General features: G+C 33.3%; 1 long non-coding RNA gene across 1 annotated transcript; it reads left to right on the top strand.

The window, feature by feature from the left end:
• Window positions 1-2,466: 2,466 nt before the first annotated feature.
• LOC120139485 lies at window positions 2,467-12,388 on the top strand. Its single transcript, XR_005517647.1, has 3 exons — window positions 2,467-2,688; window positions 12,203-12,206; window positions 12,378-12,388. It is a non-coding gene; the product is annotated as an uncharacterized LOC120139485 (long non-coding RNA).
• Window positions 12,389-15,803: the final 3,415 nt, after the last annotated feature.

The following is a 15,803-nucleotide window of genomic DNA, read 5'->3' as shown; positions in this document are numbered from 1 at the left end:
ATAATCATAATCCAAAAAATTTGCAAAAACATGGAGTACATTTTTAATTGTGTGTCATCTATAAAAGTCATATTTTAATTTTCCCCATTATTTTCATCTTTCCTGCTTCTTCTCCCTCGATAGTTCACGCCGCATGCTTTTCCATTTTTCTCTTTTCCCCCTTTTCTCTTTGCAACCTCCCACTGGTTTGGCCTTCACCATAACGCAGAGACGAGGGAGTAAAATTCAAGGGTTTCCACAGGTATTCCTCGTTCTCTATTCCACCATTCAATTGTAAACCACTTTATTTTATCCCAAATCACTCGCTTTCTAACGGGGAAAAATGAAAAAGAAAGAAAACTCGCCAAGCTCGGTTTCCCTGTTTCCATGGAGATCTAGGGTTTCTAATTATTTCCCAGCTAAAAATCGAATTACCTTGTTCACATTTTCAATTACTTACTATAAGTAAGTTTATGAGCTCATATATGTTGGTTGTATTCTTTTAAAGCTCATTACAATTGATCTGCGCGGAGACTTTGTTTAAGATGCGTTTAGTTATGCGAAGAAAAGAAGATGGAGTCAGTTGTTGTTGGAGACGTAGCGTGTTTGGATCCGGAGCTATTGCAGCTCCTGGAGATGTCTCATTTTGTTCTCAAATCCAATCCCGAATTCACGCAAAAGCTTTTCAAGTAGTGGCTTTCACTTCCTGATGCTTACAAGCTGGTACTTTTGCTTATCTAGTTTCGAGCAATGGATTTAATCAATCCATATTTTTATACTTTTCATCCATATATATTTTTATACTTATTGACTCACGAGCTCATTTCGTGAAAAATATCGCAAGTTTCCTTCACTAGGGTTTCTAACTTTCCCTGATTTTTTCTTTCTTTCTGGAATCATTGTTGCAGAAGGTAATTTCGTACTCTGACCATCGTTTATATGTTCAAATTCTATTTAATTTTAATTTCCCAAGCCGCCTGATTTATTTTCCATGAAAATGATGGGAAAATTAGTATTTATGATTTCTTTAATTTAATTTGTTCAGTTCCAATCATTTATCTCACCGTATTTGCTGTCTTAGCATCTAAGAAGAGGTTTTAGCACATATCTATGATTTGTATAATTTTATTATGATTTGGTTACTGTTTGGTTTCATTTTTTCTTGATGTAGATCCAGCAGCTGTAATTTTGATTTTAGCTTCCCTTCTTTCGAAGACCTCGAAAACATCGTGCACTAGGCTGCGGTTGATAATTTTCTTTTTATTGTGTGATGGATCAAAATATAAATAATGAGAGATGTAATTCATTTAGAGAAAGTCTCTTCTTCTGGAGAGTGTTTATGGAATGACCTCAATTCTATATTTCAAACAGCTGGGAAGATCCCCTTGTCTTGTCAGTTATCTTGTGTGTGCTCTCTATTAGTTTACTAAATAGCTTTCAAATATTTGTTGATGTTGTTGCCTTGCTCATTCTGTTTTGTTCATGTTAGGAGTGCATTACTACTTGATAGTTAACGCTTTAGTTTTGACTTGTTCTTTCATAAGTTTGTTTGTGCTTGTACACATGTATGTGTTTTGTGTGTGAAATACTGATGTGATATTGTCATCTCTTCTGCTCAGGCAACATGAGACCCATTTTCTATGGAAACTTTGAGTATGATGCACGCTAGTCTGATTTGGAACGTCTCTTCAGAAAATTTGGGAGAGTTGAAAGAGTAGATATAAAATCCGATGAGTATTGTTTCTCGTTATTGGTAATTGGTTCTATGTGAGAATCGTGAGCATCATTTCCTGCTCCTTTTTCTAAACTATTTTTCTCATGCTATTGGTGCTATTTAGCTGGATGTGTTGGTTATAAAGGTGTCAGAACTCGAAAGTATTTTGACCTTAAAAGGTTGTTTTCTTATTAATTATATCACAGTTAAAATCTATTTCACATGGTTTTTAGTTTCAATGTGTAAACGAAACCAAGCTATTTTTTTGTGCTGAACTTGAATTTTGCAAGTATAATCTTGGTACTCTATTAAAAAACTAGTTTAATTTGAATGCTTAACAGAAGGATAACATGCATTAATTGTAAATGCTTGTAAAAAATTAGAATATAGAGCAATATATATGCACATTTCGCGGTGAGATAAAGTTCCTGTTGTAATGAAATAAAAGTATCATACTTCCAGAGCATTAAGGTGTCGGTCCCTATCATGATGGCTGCACAGCAGTATGACCTCATAGTACACGACTCAGCAGCATCAATCATCCTTCGTTGAGTTTTACTGGGGGTCCAGGATGTTTAAGGAAAACTATTTAAAAAAATAAGCCCCCATACTCAACATTTTCTTTGGCGCAGGATTTCTTGGGATCTAATGGAGGAGCTCCTCAGAGTTCTGTTTCATGCATGTGATGAGCTTCCTCTTCTTTCTTTCAAGAAGAGTCACTCTAATCCACAATGTCATGGATCATCCTTCATCCATCATTTTCCTCAGGGCATTTTTTCATTTCATTCCTCATGACTTTTTCCCAGCCCTCAAATTCAGACATATTTCAAGGTAGAAACATTAATGACCTCATGGCAGAGGCTGCAGAAAATATGGAGAAGGCACACTAATTCCTTGACCTACCTGAGATCCATTTTTGGATTCTTGTTCCTTGACATCACTTAGATCATCACACAAAGTCTGTTACTACTTTCACTGGTCTTAGTTTATAGATTGTTGGGAGCTGACCAAAATGTAGTCCTAGGGCATCATTTTAGGTGGTTTATTTCTTGCTGGAGAGTAAACGCCAACTAAGATCTCAAATACCTCACTCATGTATTTATGCATTTTGGAGAGCTTAAACAACATAATTATTTGTCTATAGTCTAATAGTATATTCCAACTCAGAACATTTTACATACTGTTGAAACATCCATTCTGAAACATATTTGGTTGTGCTCGGAAATTTTTTACTTGGCACTTTAACTTTGTTTTTTTTCTCTTAAAATGCTTTCTGGGCTAAGATACAATTACATTTTCTCTTGACACCGATCAGGTTGTCTTGGAAGTACATTAGTTGTTATGGTAGTACATTAGTTGTTATGAAGAAATCATCAAAATTCCTTCTGGTATGTGTTGGTGTTATTCGTTTGAAGTTACAAATTTATATCATGAGATTGTGTTTGTCACCATTTCTTTTAGTTTCATATGATAATCATATTTTGTCTTCAATTTTAACTGGTAATAGCTAGTGACAATGGCATGTGCATGGTAATTTCATACACAGTTGTCTGTGCTTGAGCTACATGTTAATGTGTATAAAGTGTGAGATGTAATTATTGCAATAGGTAGCGAATGAGATAAGAAAGAATATTAAGTTGACTAGTTTGGCATTCTGTCAATGTTCCTCAATTTTATCCTATGTAATATTAGCTTATGCTTTTAAAACTGGAATAGGATTGTTCACTTGAAAATCTAGTATTCTTAGTCATAGTAAGAACTTTGGTTTGCTTATCACGTGTTAAGTGAGTTTGTCTGGAGTATGGAGGGATGACCTTAAAATTTTCATGAATATGGTCAAATAAATTTATGAAATTTATATGGGTGATGAATAAACAAGCTTCCTGTCGAAGCAGCAGTTTATTCCTTTTCTTATCTACTTTTGTTTAACTAGCTCAAATTTTGATTGTTAACATTTTCGTCTTCCTTTATTTTTACCTAAAGCAAAATGATGAAACAAATGCTATTATGAGTTTGCTACAGTTAATTTTGTTCTTTATAGTGACAATTAGTGCTGGTCTTTTGAAGATAGGCCATGCAGTGAAGTGTTGAAGTCTAGATTTTCTTTTGCTTTATTTGCCATATGTGAATCTCACTATATAAAGAAGCAAGTTTAATTTAGTTGTTCTTAGTTATGAACAATAGAACCATGTCTGATTGTGCAGGTCATCGGTTGGTCAATGTGTTTTTAGTAAACTAGTTTGCTCATTTCTTTTTGTATGACATTCTAGAAGTGAAAATTTATGCTTCATGTAGCAATTTTATTTGGATTTATTTGTAAAACGACATTAGTACTGAGAAATTGGATGGATGTGGGACCTGAGATCAATTCTTATATTTGTATATGAAAAATTTGCAATTCTTTTGAATGATTTCAGAATCTGCTGCTTATTTTTAAAAAGACATTTACTAGATCTGTGTGTCTTATTTCTAGGTGATTATTCTTGCATATACATGGTGTATTTGTATCAGATTATTGCTTCTTGGGGTATATGATTCTTAATTCCTTTGTTCTTATCTTTTCAACCAAGGATGATTATTTTTCATTTTTTTATTGCATATATATGATTCTCCACTGGAATATCTAAACACTGCCTCTCTTGCCCCAAAAAAGGATTATCAAATAAACAGGTAACCTTAATCGTATCCCTGCAACTAGGGGAAGTTAATGTCTGCAAGAATTAAGAAAGCAACTTGGAACCTTGAAGTTTTTCTTTTTTAAATAACTTCATGTTGTATTACAGATTGATTCCTGGAGTTCTTCAGCTACCTACGAACTCAAACTTGATGGTTGATGAAACACAACTAGAATCAGGAAGCCTCAACTCCATTGGAATTGAGAATACAAAGTTGCTGAAAAATCTGATAGAGTTTCAAAAAGTAAGCTGCCACTTGGTTTGTTGAAACATGAGTTCATGTTTGTGCATAAATATACTGGACCAAGGAAGGTGTTTTCAGAAGTTTAATGTGCATATTAGGAATGTGTTTGTTCTATATAATGCAACTAGTTTTAATTGTTTCAATTATTTTCAATTATTTCTTGTGTACACGCCCGGATGGCGAGGGCATATTAGTAGAACTTTATTATGCCGTGATATTTTGTATCAACATATGATTACAATATTTTTGATAACTTAATGTGAATATATTGTATGCAAATGGATTGCTTATATATAATATGATATATATATATATTTAGTATTATGAGGCATTAAATGTGATTTAGTTTGATTATTTGTCAATCTACAATATATATATATATATATAATTTACGAAATACAATCACGAAACACGAATGTGTATCAAATTTTTTTATGACGTGTGCTTCAATGACACGCAATGTAAGTTATACATTCGTATCATATATTTATGACACACAAATATGTGTCATCTTAATTTATGACGGGGGCTTCAATGACGCTCAATGAACGTCATAAATGCGCGTCATAAATGTGTGTCATAAATGTGTGTCATAAATGGACGTCATAAAATTATGACGCACAGTTGCGCATCATCTTAAATTCATGTCGGTGGCTTCAACGATAGGCAAATGTGTGTAATTAAAGGGGTTTTTTTCTATTAGTGACATACGAATACAACGATATAAGAATCACATTTTAATCATATTTACAGAATTTATGGTGATTTTCTGAATCTATTTTCATGATCAGAAAATCTAGGAAAGTTTCAGTATTTTGCATCTTTAGCTTATCCATTAATTCTATTAGTCTTCTAAATACAAATTTAACATAAATGCATGAATTACATAGTCATATAATATTCAAGAGTCACTTCTTACAATAGTAATGCATTCATTATTTCATCGCAAACCAATGTTTACATCTAACATAAATACACCATAAATATACACTCATCTAGACACTTCAAATATCAACCAGAATGTAGTCTTCCCAAAAGCTTTATGGTTTATTACCATATTCATACATGAACTATACCCGATTCTCAGTTTCATATATAAAGTTTAAAAATTCTCGATTAACTTATAATGTTTTCTTCCGTTAAAGGGTATACCCATTTTCATCACAGAAGATGACGTGGAACCCTCTGACCCATAAAAATCGAACACGTGGTGAATAAAAAAATAATTTTAAACAATTTTTTTCTGAATTTTTTTTACCCATTTTGCACCTATTTTCCACGTGGATTAAACGGTCAGAAGAAACCCTATTTGATTTTAAACTGCCTCATTCCCACGTGGATTAAACCTGTTTTGTTTTGAACCTTTGTTCATCAGAAAACAATGATGTACATCAGAGAGAAGTGTGTGAACTGATGTTTCTACGCGAATACCCACTTCGACTTTGACTTTTATTAGGGTTAGGGCTTATACGCGATTGCAAGGTTTGGTTGTTAATTGATTTTGAGGAAATTCTGAAATCTGAAAAAAGGGTTTAATCTTCTTCGTATCTGCATCTGATTTGAGGTAAGTACTCTTATCTAAATTATAATATTGCATTCAATTTTTGGGGGAAATGTTCTTTGTTATTCAATTTTGAACAGGGGTTTGAGGTTCTTGGGTGTTATTATTTTTAAAACGGTTATAAATTGGGGTAATTTTTTATAATTTGCTTTGTTTGTTTGATTTATTTTAGAGAGTGACTACTGTTGCTTTTAGAGATTCAAGTTTAGTGGAGATTTGGGGAAAGTGAGTGAATTGTTGAGATTATTTTGGAAGAGATGCAACGTTTTTGTTTATTTTATGCATTCTTCATCTTTACAATAGAAATGCTTAAAAATTTGAATATAATGTTGAGTTAAATTTGTTATTGTATATGTTAGGCTTCAATTGCAAAATGAGTGTAGACAGAACAATAATTGTTATGCACATGGGTGATTCACACACATCATGTAACACACCTTCTCATATATGTCATCTAATACAAGTCAGAGATGTCACATTAACATTATAAAACATTTCTTACCAAAATCAGTAAAAAAAATTCCTTTAAAAACATTCATTTTTAACATCAATAACACTTAAACAATTTAATATCCTAAAATCAAAATAAAATATTCTAACATTCAAATCAAACCCATTTCCAATAAGCAATATACAAGTTCAATTTAATATCATGTAATAAATAAAAGGGTAAACTATATGTTTAGACCTAAACTATCACTTTAGTTCTATTTTAGTACCTAAACTTTCAATTTTTTCAAAATCATACCTCACGTTTACTTTTTCTTTAATTTTAGTACATGTCGTTAACTTTTTTGTTTCATTTTAGTACCCTTGTTAACTTTTTGTTTCATTTTAGTACCAAAATTTTTAACGGCAAGGTACTAAAATGAAAAAAAAAATAAACTTTAGGTACGATTTTGAAAAATTGAAAGTTTAGGAATTAAAACGGAATAAAAGTGATAGTTTAGGTACTAAATGTGTAGTTTACCCTAAATAAAACTGCCTAAACTGCTTAAACGAAAATTCATCACGAAAGTGATTTAAAACTAGTATAACTAAGTACCATTTTTAAAAATGTTGAGATTTTCGTTGCTTTATCAATTAACCAAATAAGTTGCCAAGAGAGGGTGAATTGGTCAATTAAAAATTTTAGGGAATGGAGAGAATGGATAGGAAAAATTGTACAAGTATTTAGAGTGGTTCGACTTCTCAACCAAGTATATATCCAATACCTTACCTTAACAGTAAAGATTTCTACAACTTCACTAATTTATTCATTCTTTTTCTAGACTCAAGAACAACCTTTTACAAATCCCTAGTTTTCAATGGCTAAACCAAAATCAAACCCCTTTTAATAAAGAATAAAAAATTATAAACAAGAAACCCTCACAAGGTGAGTGTTTACACAATTAAGCTCACTAAAACACGCTATGTACAAGAGAAAATGAAAAATAAGATCGAAAGAGTTTTTATCTTGATGTGGGTTGCTTGGATAGGTGTTATAACCTTCCTCAAGTGTTCTCAACTTGTTTTTATATTTTGGAATGAGTGTGTAGACGTTTTTAACCGTTGGAGATGTTTTAGAAACTTTGGGGACTAATTTTCTACAAAATAAAACTACCTAGAATAGGGAGTATCAGTACTCAGCAGGGAGTATCAGTACTGCCTTAATAAATTTTAAATAAAAGTAGCCATTAATTACCTTTGAGCTAGGAGAGTATTGATACTAGGGTTATGTTATTGATACTACTATGTAACAATATTGATTCTCCTTTGAGTATCAATACTAATTTTGCTTACTGGAATCTGAACGCACTTGAAACCAATATGCAATATCGGTACTGCTATGAGAGTATTGTACTCCTATTCTTTTTGGTGTCGATACTACAAGAATTATTTTGAAACTATTCATGTAATGCCCAAATCCAAAGTTAGAGGCTTCAGGCTGACCCGAGATGGGCCTTAAATAAATCCCTAAGTGTAACACCCTAAATTTAATGAAATTAGGACCAAATTGAAAGTTTTGAAACCTTACAGCCTAGATTTGAACTTTTAGGGAATTCAAGGAATAAACTTGGAATTATTCTATTTTTTTTGGTCAATGAAAAATAAAAAGCCTAATTAAATTCAAATCTCTAAACCCAAAAGCCCTCAATTCTCCACACTAGTCGCCACTCCCCTTCACCAATTTACTCTACCTCTGCCGACATTTTGGTGCACCACCGATACCATTGGAAGCGTCGTCTCAGTCCGATTGTAGCTCAGGGTCCTAATCATTGAAACCTCGTGTCGTTCGTTGTATAGTACCATTCGAAAAGCCAATCAGAAAACCCAATTTTTCTTTCACTTTTGCTTCGATTCCAGTCGGTCCAGCCGTTGTTTTGCCTCATCACTAGCGCAACGGTGTTCCCCGCACCACTTCGATCAAGACCCAACCGATGGATCTAGTTGTCACCGTCGTTTTCCTCATCACCGATGTGGGTAAGTATTTTGACCCTTTTTCTTTTGTTTCTGATAGTTTTAGCTGAAATTAGGTGTTCTTATGGCTTGATGTTAAGGTTTGAATGATCGTGGAGTAATCGATCAATCACCCCAAGCCTGTCGCCACCGTCACACTCCTCTGTATGTGCGTGGGCTTCTTCCCCTGCCCTGGAAACCTTCTAGAACCAATCTAATTCGACACAAATCGGCCTACCAGGTCTGAACCGGGTCTGTTTGACCCAAACGGAGCTAACCCTACCCGACCCGTTAACTTTGACCTGACCCGTTGACTTCGACCCAACCCGTTGAATTTGACCCAACCCGTTGACCAATGATTGGTCTGGTCGTTAACTTCGACCGGTCTAACCGTTGACTTTAACAAAAAAAAGTCAAATTTTTTAAAAAGTCATATTTTATGTTTTTTGATGTCCCGAGTCTGAATCCGAAGTCTGTTTTGCCAAATTTGCACTCGGTAAGCCATTTTTTAGTGTTTACCTTCATAATCAAATTTAGTTTTTTTATTAAGTTCAGTTTCTAACATAAATTCGTTTGCTATGTGTCCGAGACATTATGGGACATGGAATTAAAGTTTGAGAGTGATCGAATGGAGTTTAAATGGTTAATCGATATGGCTCATAAATCGAGGTAACACTTTACTACCTTTTGTATCCTTTTCGAAACACATTGATAATTGGCAAATGCATGAATGGAAATGATTGGTCAATTAGGTGTATTTAATTATCATTAGACTTAAACTGAATATGGAATAAAAACCGAAAACTATAAAAGACTTAGTTTGCTCGCAAAAGAAATTGGTAGATCGATCGAAAATAATTTTAAGTTCATGGATTATGTAGAAATAAATTGATCTCAGAATCCTAAATTTGGATTAATTTATTTAAAGGTTAAATGTGGGGAATGCTTAATTAAGAAATCATGAAAATACCCTTAAGCTGTAAAAAATGGTATTTATTGATCTTGATAGTGGAATTACCTCAAAAATTTGTTTTTTTACCCGATAAAATTTACGATGCACCTGTTAACACTAATTTATTTGGAAAATATCTTATAATCAATTTTAAACCTCATAAAAAGCATAAGGCTTATAAACTCTGATTCTTGAATAAATACTTGAAGCTTAATTTATCAGAAGTAATACCACTGATAGAATTAAATGAAATGACGATAATACACTTAAAGTGTGAAAAGAACTATAGATGGCTATGATAATGGAGACGACCTTAGAACTCATATTTTGATCCACTTGAACCTTGGAATCATCGATTAGAATCCTAATCTATTTAAAATGCCCCTGAAGTGTGATAAGTGCTTAATTTAGTTAATATTTTACTTTTAAATTACTCCTTAATCATTGGTTTTTGTGGCTTATTTGTTCGTTTTGATTCATTTTTTGTTCAGGATGTTAGATTCTGGAAATTGCACTAAAGGAAAGAATTTTGCAGTTTTTTTATTTTCGGGATCGAAGCTGGACTAGTGGGCATGAATTTGGGCATGAAACATCTGACGAGGCGATGACTTCAACACCTTCTAGAAGATTGAACTCAAGTTTAGGATAATGTTTTAGACATTATATTTTATCTTTGTATTTTAGTTTAAATAGATGTTAGTATTTCAATTAGGATTCAGGATATTATTTTAAATAGTATTTTAGTTTATCTTTTTAAATAGATGTTAGTGTTTTGTTTTAAATTTTTTGATTAGGATAAAAGATATTATTTTAGGAGTTATCTTTAGATTATGTTTAGGAATTTGAAGGCTATAAATACCCTCTTTGGGTGAGCCTAGAGAAATATATCTCTCATCAGAGAATAAAATCTTCTTTTCTCTATAGCTTTCTCTCTATTTTTCGCATACTTCCTTTATTTTCTTTTAAATTTCGTTTTCAACAAATGTTAAGTATGACTTTGGTCATGCTTAGCTAATTTTCTTTCAAGCCGAAGGCTAAAGCGAAGGCTCAATTCCAAAACGTGAGAATTGTAAGGTACTTAAATCGCTTCAGATTTCTCTCTCTGTTTTCTAAGCTTACTTTTCAAATCAAAATAATTTTGACATTGGTCTGGATGTTGTTATGGTTAACGTTTGAAGAATGATTGTCTTATTGAAGCACATTCGACTTCCTGAGAAAACACTTAGCAAAATTATTTGCTAAGAGGAAACTGAGATCGAAATCAATTATTGTTGAAACGACACAATCCAAGTTGGCAGGGAAGAATTGTCCTTGTAAGCTGACGTGAATCTTGAAGTAAAAATTTGTTACGATGATCCGAGGAATTTGAGGCAAAGCTGAAGTCTGAGGTCGCTTTCACTATAAGTTTCTCTTTATCTCAATCTCTTTAGATTATTTATTAAATTATTTTCTTTTATTTAATTCTTTTTAATTTTAAAAACAACTTTTAAAAAACTCTTGTTTATCTTTACTACTATTATTTATTATTTTATTATTTCCCCCTTTTATTTATTATTACTTATTTTATTATTTTTTCTTTTTAAATTATAATTATTTATTTTATTTTATTTCAAATTGTATCTGGAATTATATCCTCCTCTAAATCAAAGAGTTTTACTAAATCACAAAAAACCATAGTCCCTGTGGATTGATCATGCTTCTCTATACTACCTTTTCCTTTCTATTTATTAAAGAAGCCAAAATTATTTTGATAGAAAAATGAAGATTATCAAATTGGCACCGTTGTTGGGGATTAACAACAAGTACTGATTTATTTTTCTAGTTTTAAAGATATAGATCCGGAGATATAAGCTCAAGCATGAAAATTCCAATCACAAAAGCTTTGAGAAATTAGAAAAAGACAAGGAAAACAATAGCAGAGTTTAGAAGCATAATCAAATCCGGAGACAGACACTGAAGCAGACGCATACAACATCCCGATGGCAGAAGAAGAACAAACAATCCGAGAACTAGCCACAGCTTCTGTCACTCAGACGCCATTATGCATCAATTTTCCTAGTGGCGGGACTCCGTTTCAATTAAAGACGGGGCTCATTCATCTTCTTCCCATCTTCCACGACTTTCCCACTGAAGATCCGCACAAAGACTTATTGGAATTCCACATGGTTTGCACTAGCTTGAAACCACAGGGAGTTACCGATGATCAAATTAAATTGAGAGTTTTCCCTTTCTCTTTAGCTGACTTGGCTAAAGGTTGGTATTTTATTTACCTCCAAATTTAGCTAATTCATGGGCTGACATGAATCGATTTTTTCTTGACAGGTTCTTTCTAGCGGCTAAACAAAGCGAGTTACAAAGGAGCATTCTTTCCATTCAATAAAAGATCGAAGAATGTCTTTATAACTATTGGGAACGATTTTAAAAACTTTGCGTATGTTGTCCAAAACACGAATTAAGTGAGCAAACGTTACTTCAATACTTTTATGAAGGCCTTTTACCAATAGAGATGAAAATGGTGGATGCTGCCACTGGAGGAGCATTAGTTAACATGACCCCAACAACAACAAGGAAATTGATTTCAACCATGGCAACCAACTCTCAACAGTTTTCAAGTGAACCCAGCCGACAGGTTCACTAGATAAGTACTTTTTCCTTTGAGAATAAGTTAGAAAAATTAATTGAAGTAGTTAATTCACTTGTTGTAGGAAAATATGGAGCAACAAGAGCATGTGGGATATGCACAAAGTTATACTATCCGACGGATTGTTGCCCGCTGATACAAGAAGGAGGCAATGTAAAAATCAATGTAGTAGGGAACTTTCCAGGTCCTCCACAAAGACAATACAACCCATACAAAAATACTTATAATCCAGGATGGTGAGACCACCCAAACTTCAGCTATGCGGCAAATCAAATATCAACTTATCAACCAAGACCTCATCCTCAACAGCAAACACAAAAACCATCATTAGAGTAACTCATAGGAAAGTTATAAATTTCATAAATTTCGTTACATCCCAGGAAAAATTCCAAAGCAAAACCGAAATACATCTTCAAGAGTTAGATAACCAAGTAAGCATACTAGCTCAAACTGTGGAAAAATTGGAATCACAGGGAATACTACCTTCTCAAATGAAGTTAAATCCGAGAGAGAATGTTAGTTCTATCACACTCCGAAGTGGAACAGTTATCTCACCTAAAGTTCCAGCAGAAAAAGCCGCATATCAGAAAGAACAATAGGACACACCATCTTTAGAAATACATATGACTCACATCCTTCTCTTTCTTCTCATGAAATCATGCCACCACCCTTCCCATCAAGGTTGATGAAACATGATAAAAGAGTTGAAGAAAGGGAGATCTTAGAGGTGTTCCAAAAAGTTCAAGTCAACATACCTCTTCTTGAAGTAATTCGACAAGTACCAAGGTATGCTCGATTTTTAAAAGAACTTTGCACTACAAAGAGGAAATTAATGGGGCATGAAAAGGTAAATTTGGGAGAACATGTCTCTACAATTTTTCAACAAAAGCTCCCACCAAAAATGAAGGATCATGGTATGTTCGCTAGATTTTGCAAAATAGGTGATTTTAAAATTAAACATGCAATGTGTGAATTAAGAGCTTCAATCAATGTTATGCCATTTTCTATTTATAAAATGATTACTAACGAGCCTTTGAAGGAAACAAGAATAACCATACAGTTGGTTGATCTGTGATCTATCCAGTAGGAGTAATGGAAAATGTCTTGGTAAAGGTCGATGTATTATTTTTTTCTGCAGATTTCTATGTCATTGACGTGGAACATGATAGGTCAGATTCTTATTCCGAGGTACTCTTAGGTTGACCCTTCCTAGGCACAGCACATACAAAGATCGATGTTAGAAGTGGTATACTAATAATGTAATTTGATGGTAAGATAATTGAATTTGATGTTTACAAACCAATGAAATACCCAGATCATGTTGAAAGGATTAATTATGTTGATGTTATATATCCTTTAATTGATGAATATATTGAATCTAATTTTTCTTATGATATTTTCAAGGATCCTGAACTTTTCTCACGGAGAGAAAGAAAGGGATTTTGAAAATATTAATTCAATTAATTCTGATTTATCTTTATCTTCCTCTAAAACTAAAATTTTACCTCCTGTTTTGCAGGCACCTAAGGTAGAATTGAAGAAATTACCAGAACATTTGAAATATGCCTTTTTGGGCAAAAATAGAACCTTACCAGTAATCATCTCAAGTAAATTGTCTGAAGGAAAAGAGAAAGCTTTGGTAGCAGTGTTGCACTCTCACAAAGAAGCCATAGGATGTACCATTGCCGACATTAAAGGATTAAGTCCCTCGACTTGCATGCACAATATCAAAGTCAAAAAAGGAGCAAAGCCATCACGAGAAGGAAAATGCCGATTAAATCCATCGATGATGGAAGTTGTAAAGAAAGAAATTCAGAAACTCTTTGATGCTGACGTAATCAATCCGATATGGGATAGTAATTGGGTAAGTATGATTCATGTGGTTCCCAAGAAAACGGTGCTCACAGTGGTCGAAAATCAAGAAGGGGAGTTAGTGCCAACATGAGTTCAAAATGGATGGTGAGTTTCTATTGATTACAGTAAGTTTAACTCTCTTACTCGAAAAGATCATTTTCCTCTTCCTTTTATAGATCAAATGATTGAGAGATTAGATGGGAAAACTCATTACTATTGCCTTGATAGTTTTTCAAGGTTTTTTCCAAATCCCAGTAGCACCCAAAGATCAAGAAAATACAAATTTTACTTGTCCCTTCGGTACATTTGCATATAGACGAATTCCCTTTGGTCTTTGTAACACACCAACCACTTTCCAAAGATGCATGTTAAGTATATTTTCAGACTATGCGGAGAAAGTAATTGAAGTCTTTATGGATGACTTCACGGTTTACATGTCTTGATAATTTAACAAATGTGCTTAAAAGATGCTTAGAATATAACCTTGTTTTAAACCATGAAAAATGTCATTTTATGGTTGATAAAGGATTAATTTTAGGTCATATTGTTTCCTCAAAAGGGATTGCGGTTGATAAAGCTAAAACAGATGTTATACACTCACTTCCTTACCCCACAATTGTGAGGAAAATTCATTATTTTCTTGGCCATGCAGGATTTTACCGCAGGTTTATCAAATACTTTTCGAAGATAGCACAACCTTTATGCAATATACTTCAAAAGGATCAAGACTTTGACTTTAATTCAAAATGCAAGGAGTTATTCGATTTGTTGAAGGAAAAGCTTATTTCAGCTCTAATTGTTCAGCCGCCAGATTGGAATTATCCCTTTAAACTTATGTGTGATGCATCGGATACTACCATTGGAGTCGTTCTCTTTCAGAAAATAGGAAAAAAGCTACATGTCATAGCCTATGCGTCCCAAACTTTGGACTCGGCTCAGAAAAATATTCAACTACGGAAAAAGAACTTTTTGCTATAATTTTTGCTTTAGAAAAATTTAAATCTTATTTTCTTTGCACTAAAATTACTTTTTTCTGCTCATGCAGCTATAAGGTATTTGATGAGCAAAAAGAAAGCAAAACCGAGGCTTATCCGATGGATACTTCTTTTACAAGAGTTTAACTTGGAAATTAAAGACAAAAAGGAATGCGAAAATCTGGTGCGGATCACTTGAGTCGAATTCCCCTTTCCACATCCGAACCACCATTTAGAGAATAATTTCCTGAAGAAAAACTTATGGTGGCGCAAAGCATAACCCCATGATTTGTGGACATGGTTAATTATTTGGCCACATGTAAGTTACCATTAGATTTGCCGAGAGTTGAAATCAATCGAATTAAGCGAGAATCCCAATACTATATTTGGGACGATCCTTATTTATGGAAGCACTGCTCGGATCAGGTAATTCAACGATGTATTGCTAAAAGTGAGGTAAATTCAATTTTACAATTTTGTCATTCTTACTCTTGCGGTAGTCATTTTGGGCCAAAATGTACAGCCCATAAAATTCTTTAATGTGGTTTCTATTGGCCTAATATCTTTCGGGACTCTTATATATTTTTTAAAACTTGTGAAAGATGTCAATGTACAGGAAATTTAAGCCGTAGGAATGAAATACCACTTAATTTTATACAAGTTTGTGAAATTTTTTATGTTTGGGGAATCGATATAGGTTCTTTTGTTTCATCATTTGGAAATACTTATATTATTCTAGCTATAGACTATGTTTCTAAATAGGTGGAATA

The sequence above is a fragment of the Hibiscus syriacus genome, unplaced genomic scaffold (assembly GCF_006381635.1).
Source record: "Hibiscus syriacus cultivar Baekdansim isolate YM2019G1 unplaced genomic scaffold, ASM638163v2 tig00002237_pilon, whole genome shotgun sequence".
Lineage (NCBI taxonomy): Eukaryota > Viridiplantae > Streptophyta > Magnoliopsida > Malvales > Malvaceae > Hibiscus > Hibiscus syriacus.
Note: the sequence above shows the minus strand (reverse complement) of the source record. Positions and strands in the feature narration are given on the sequence as shown.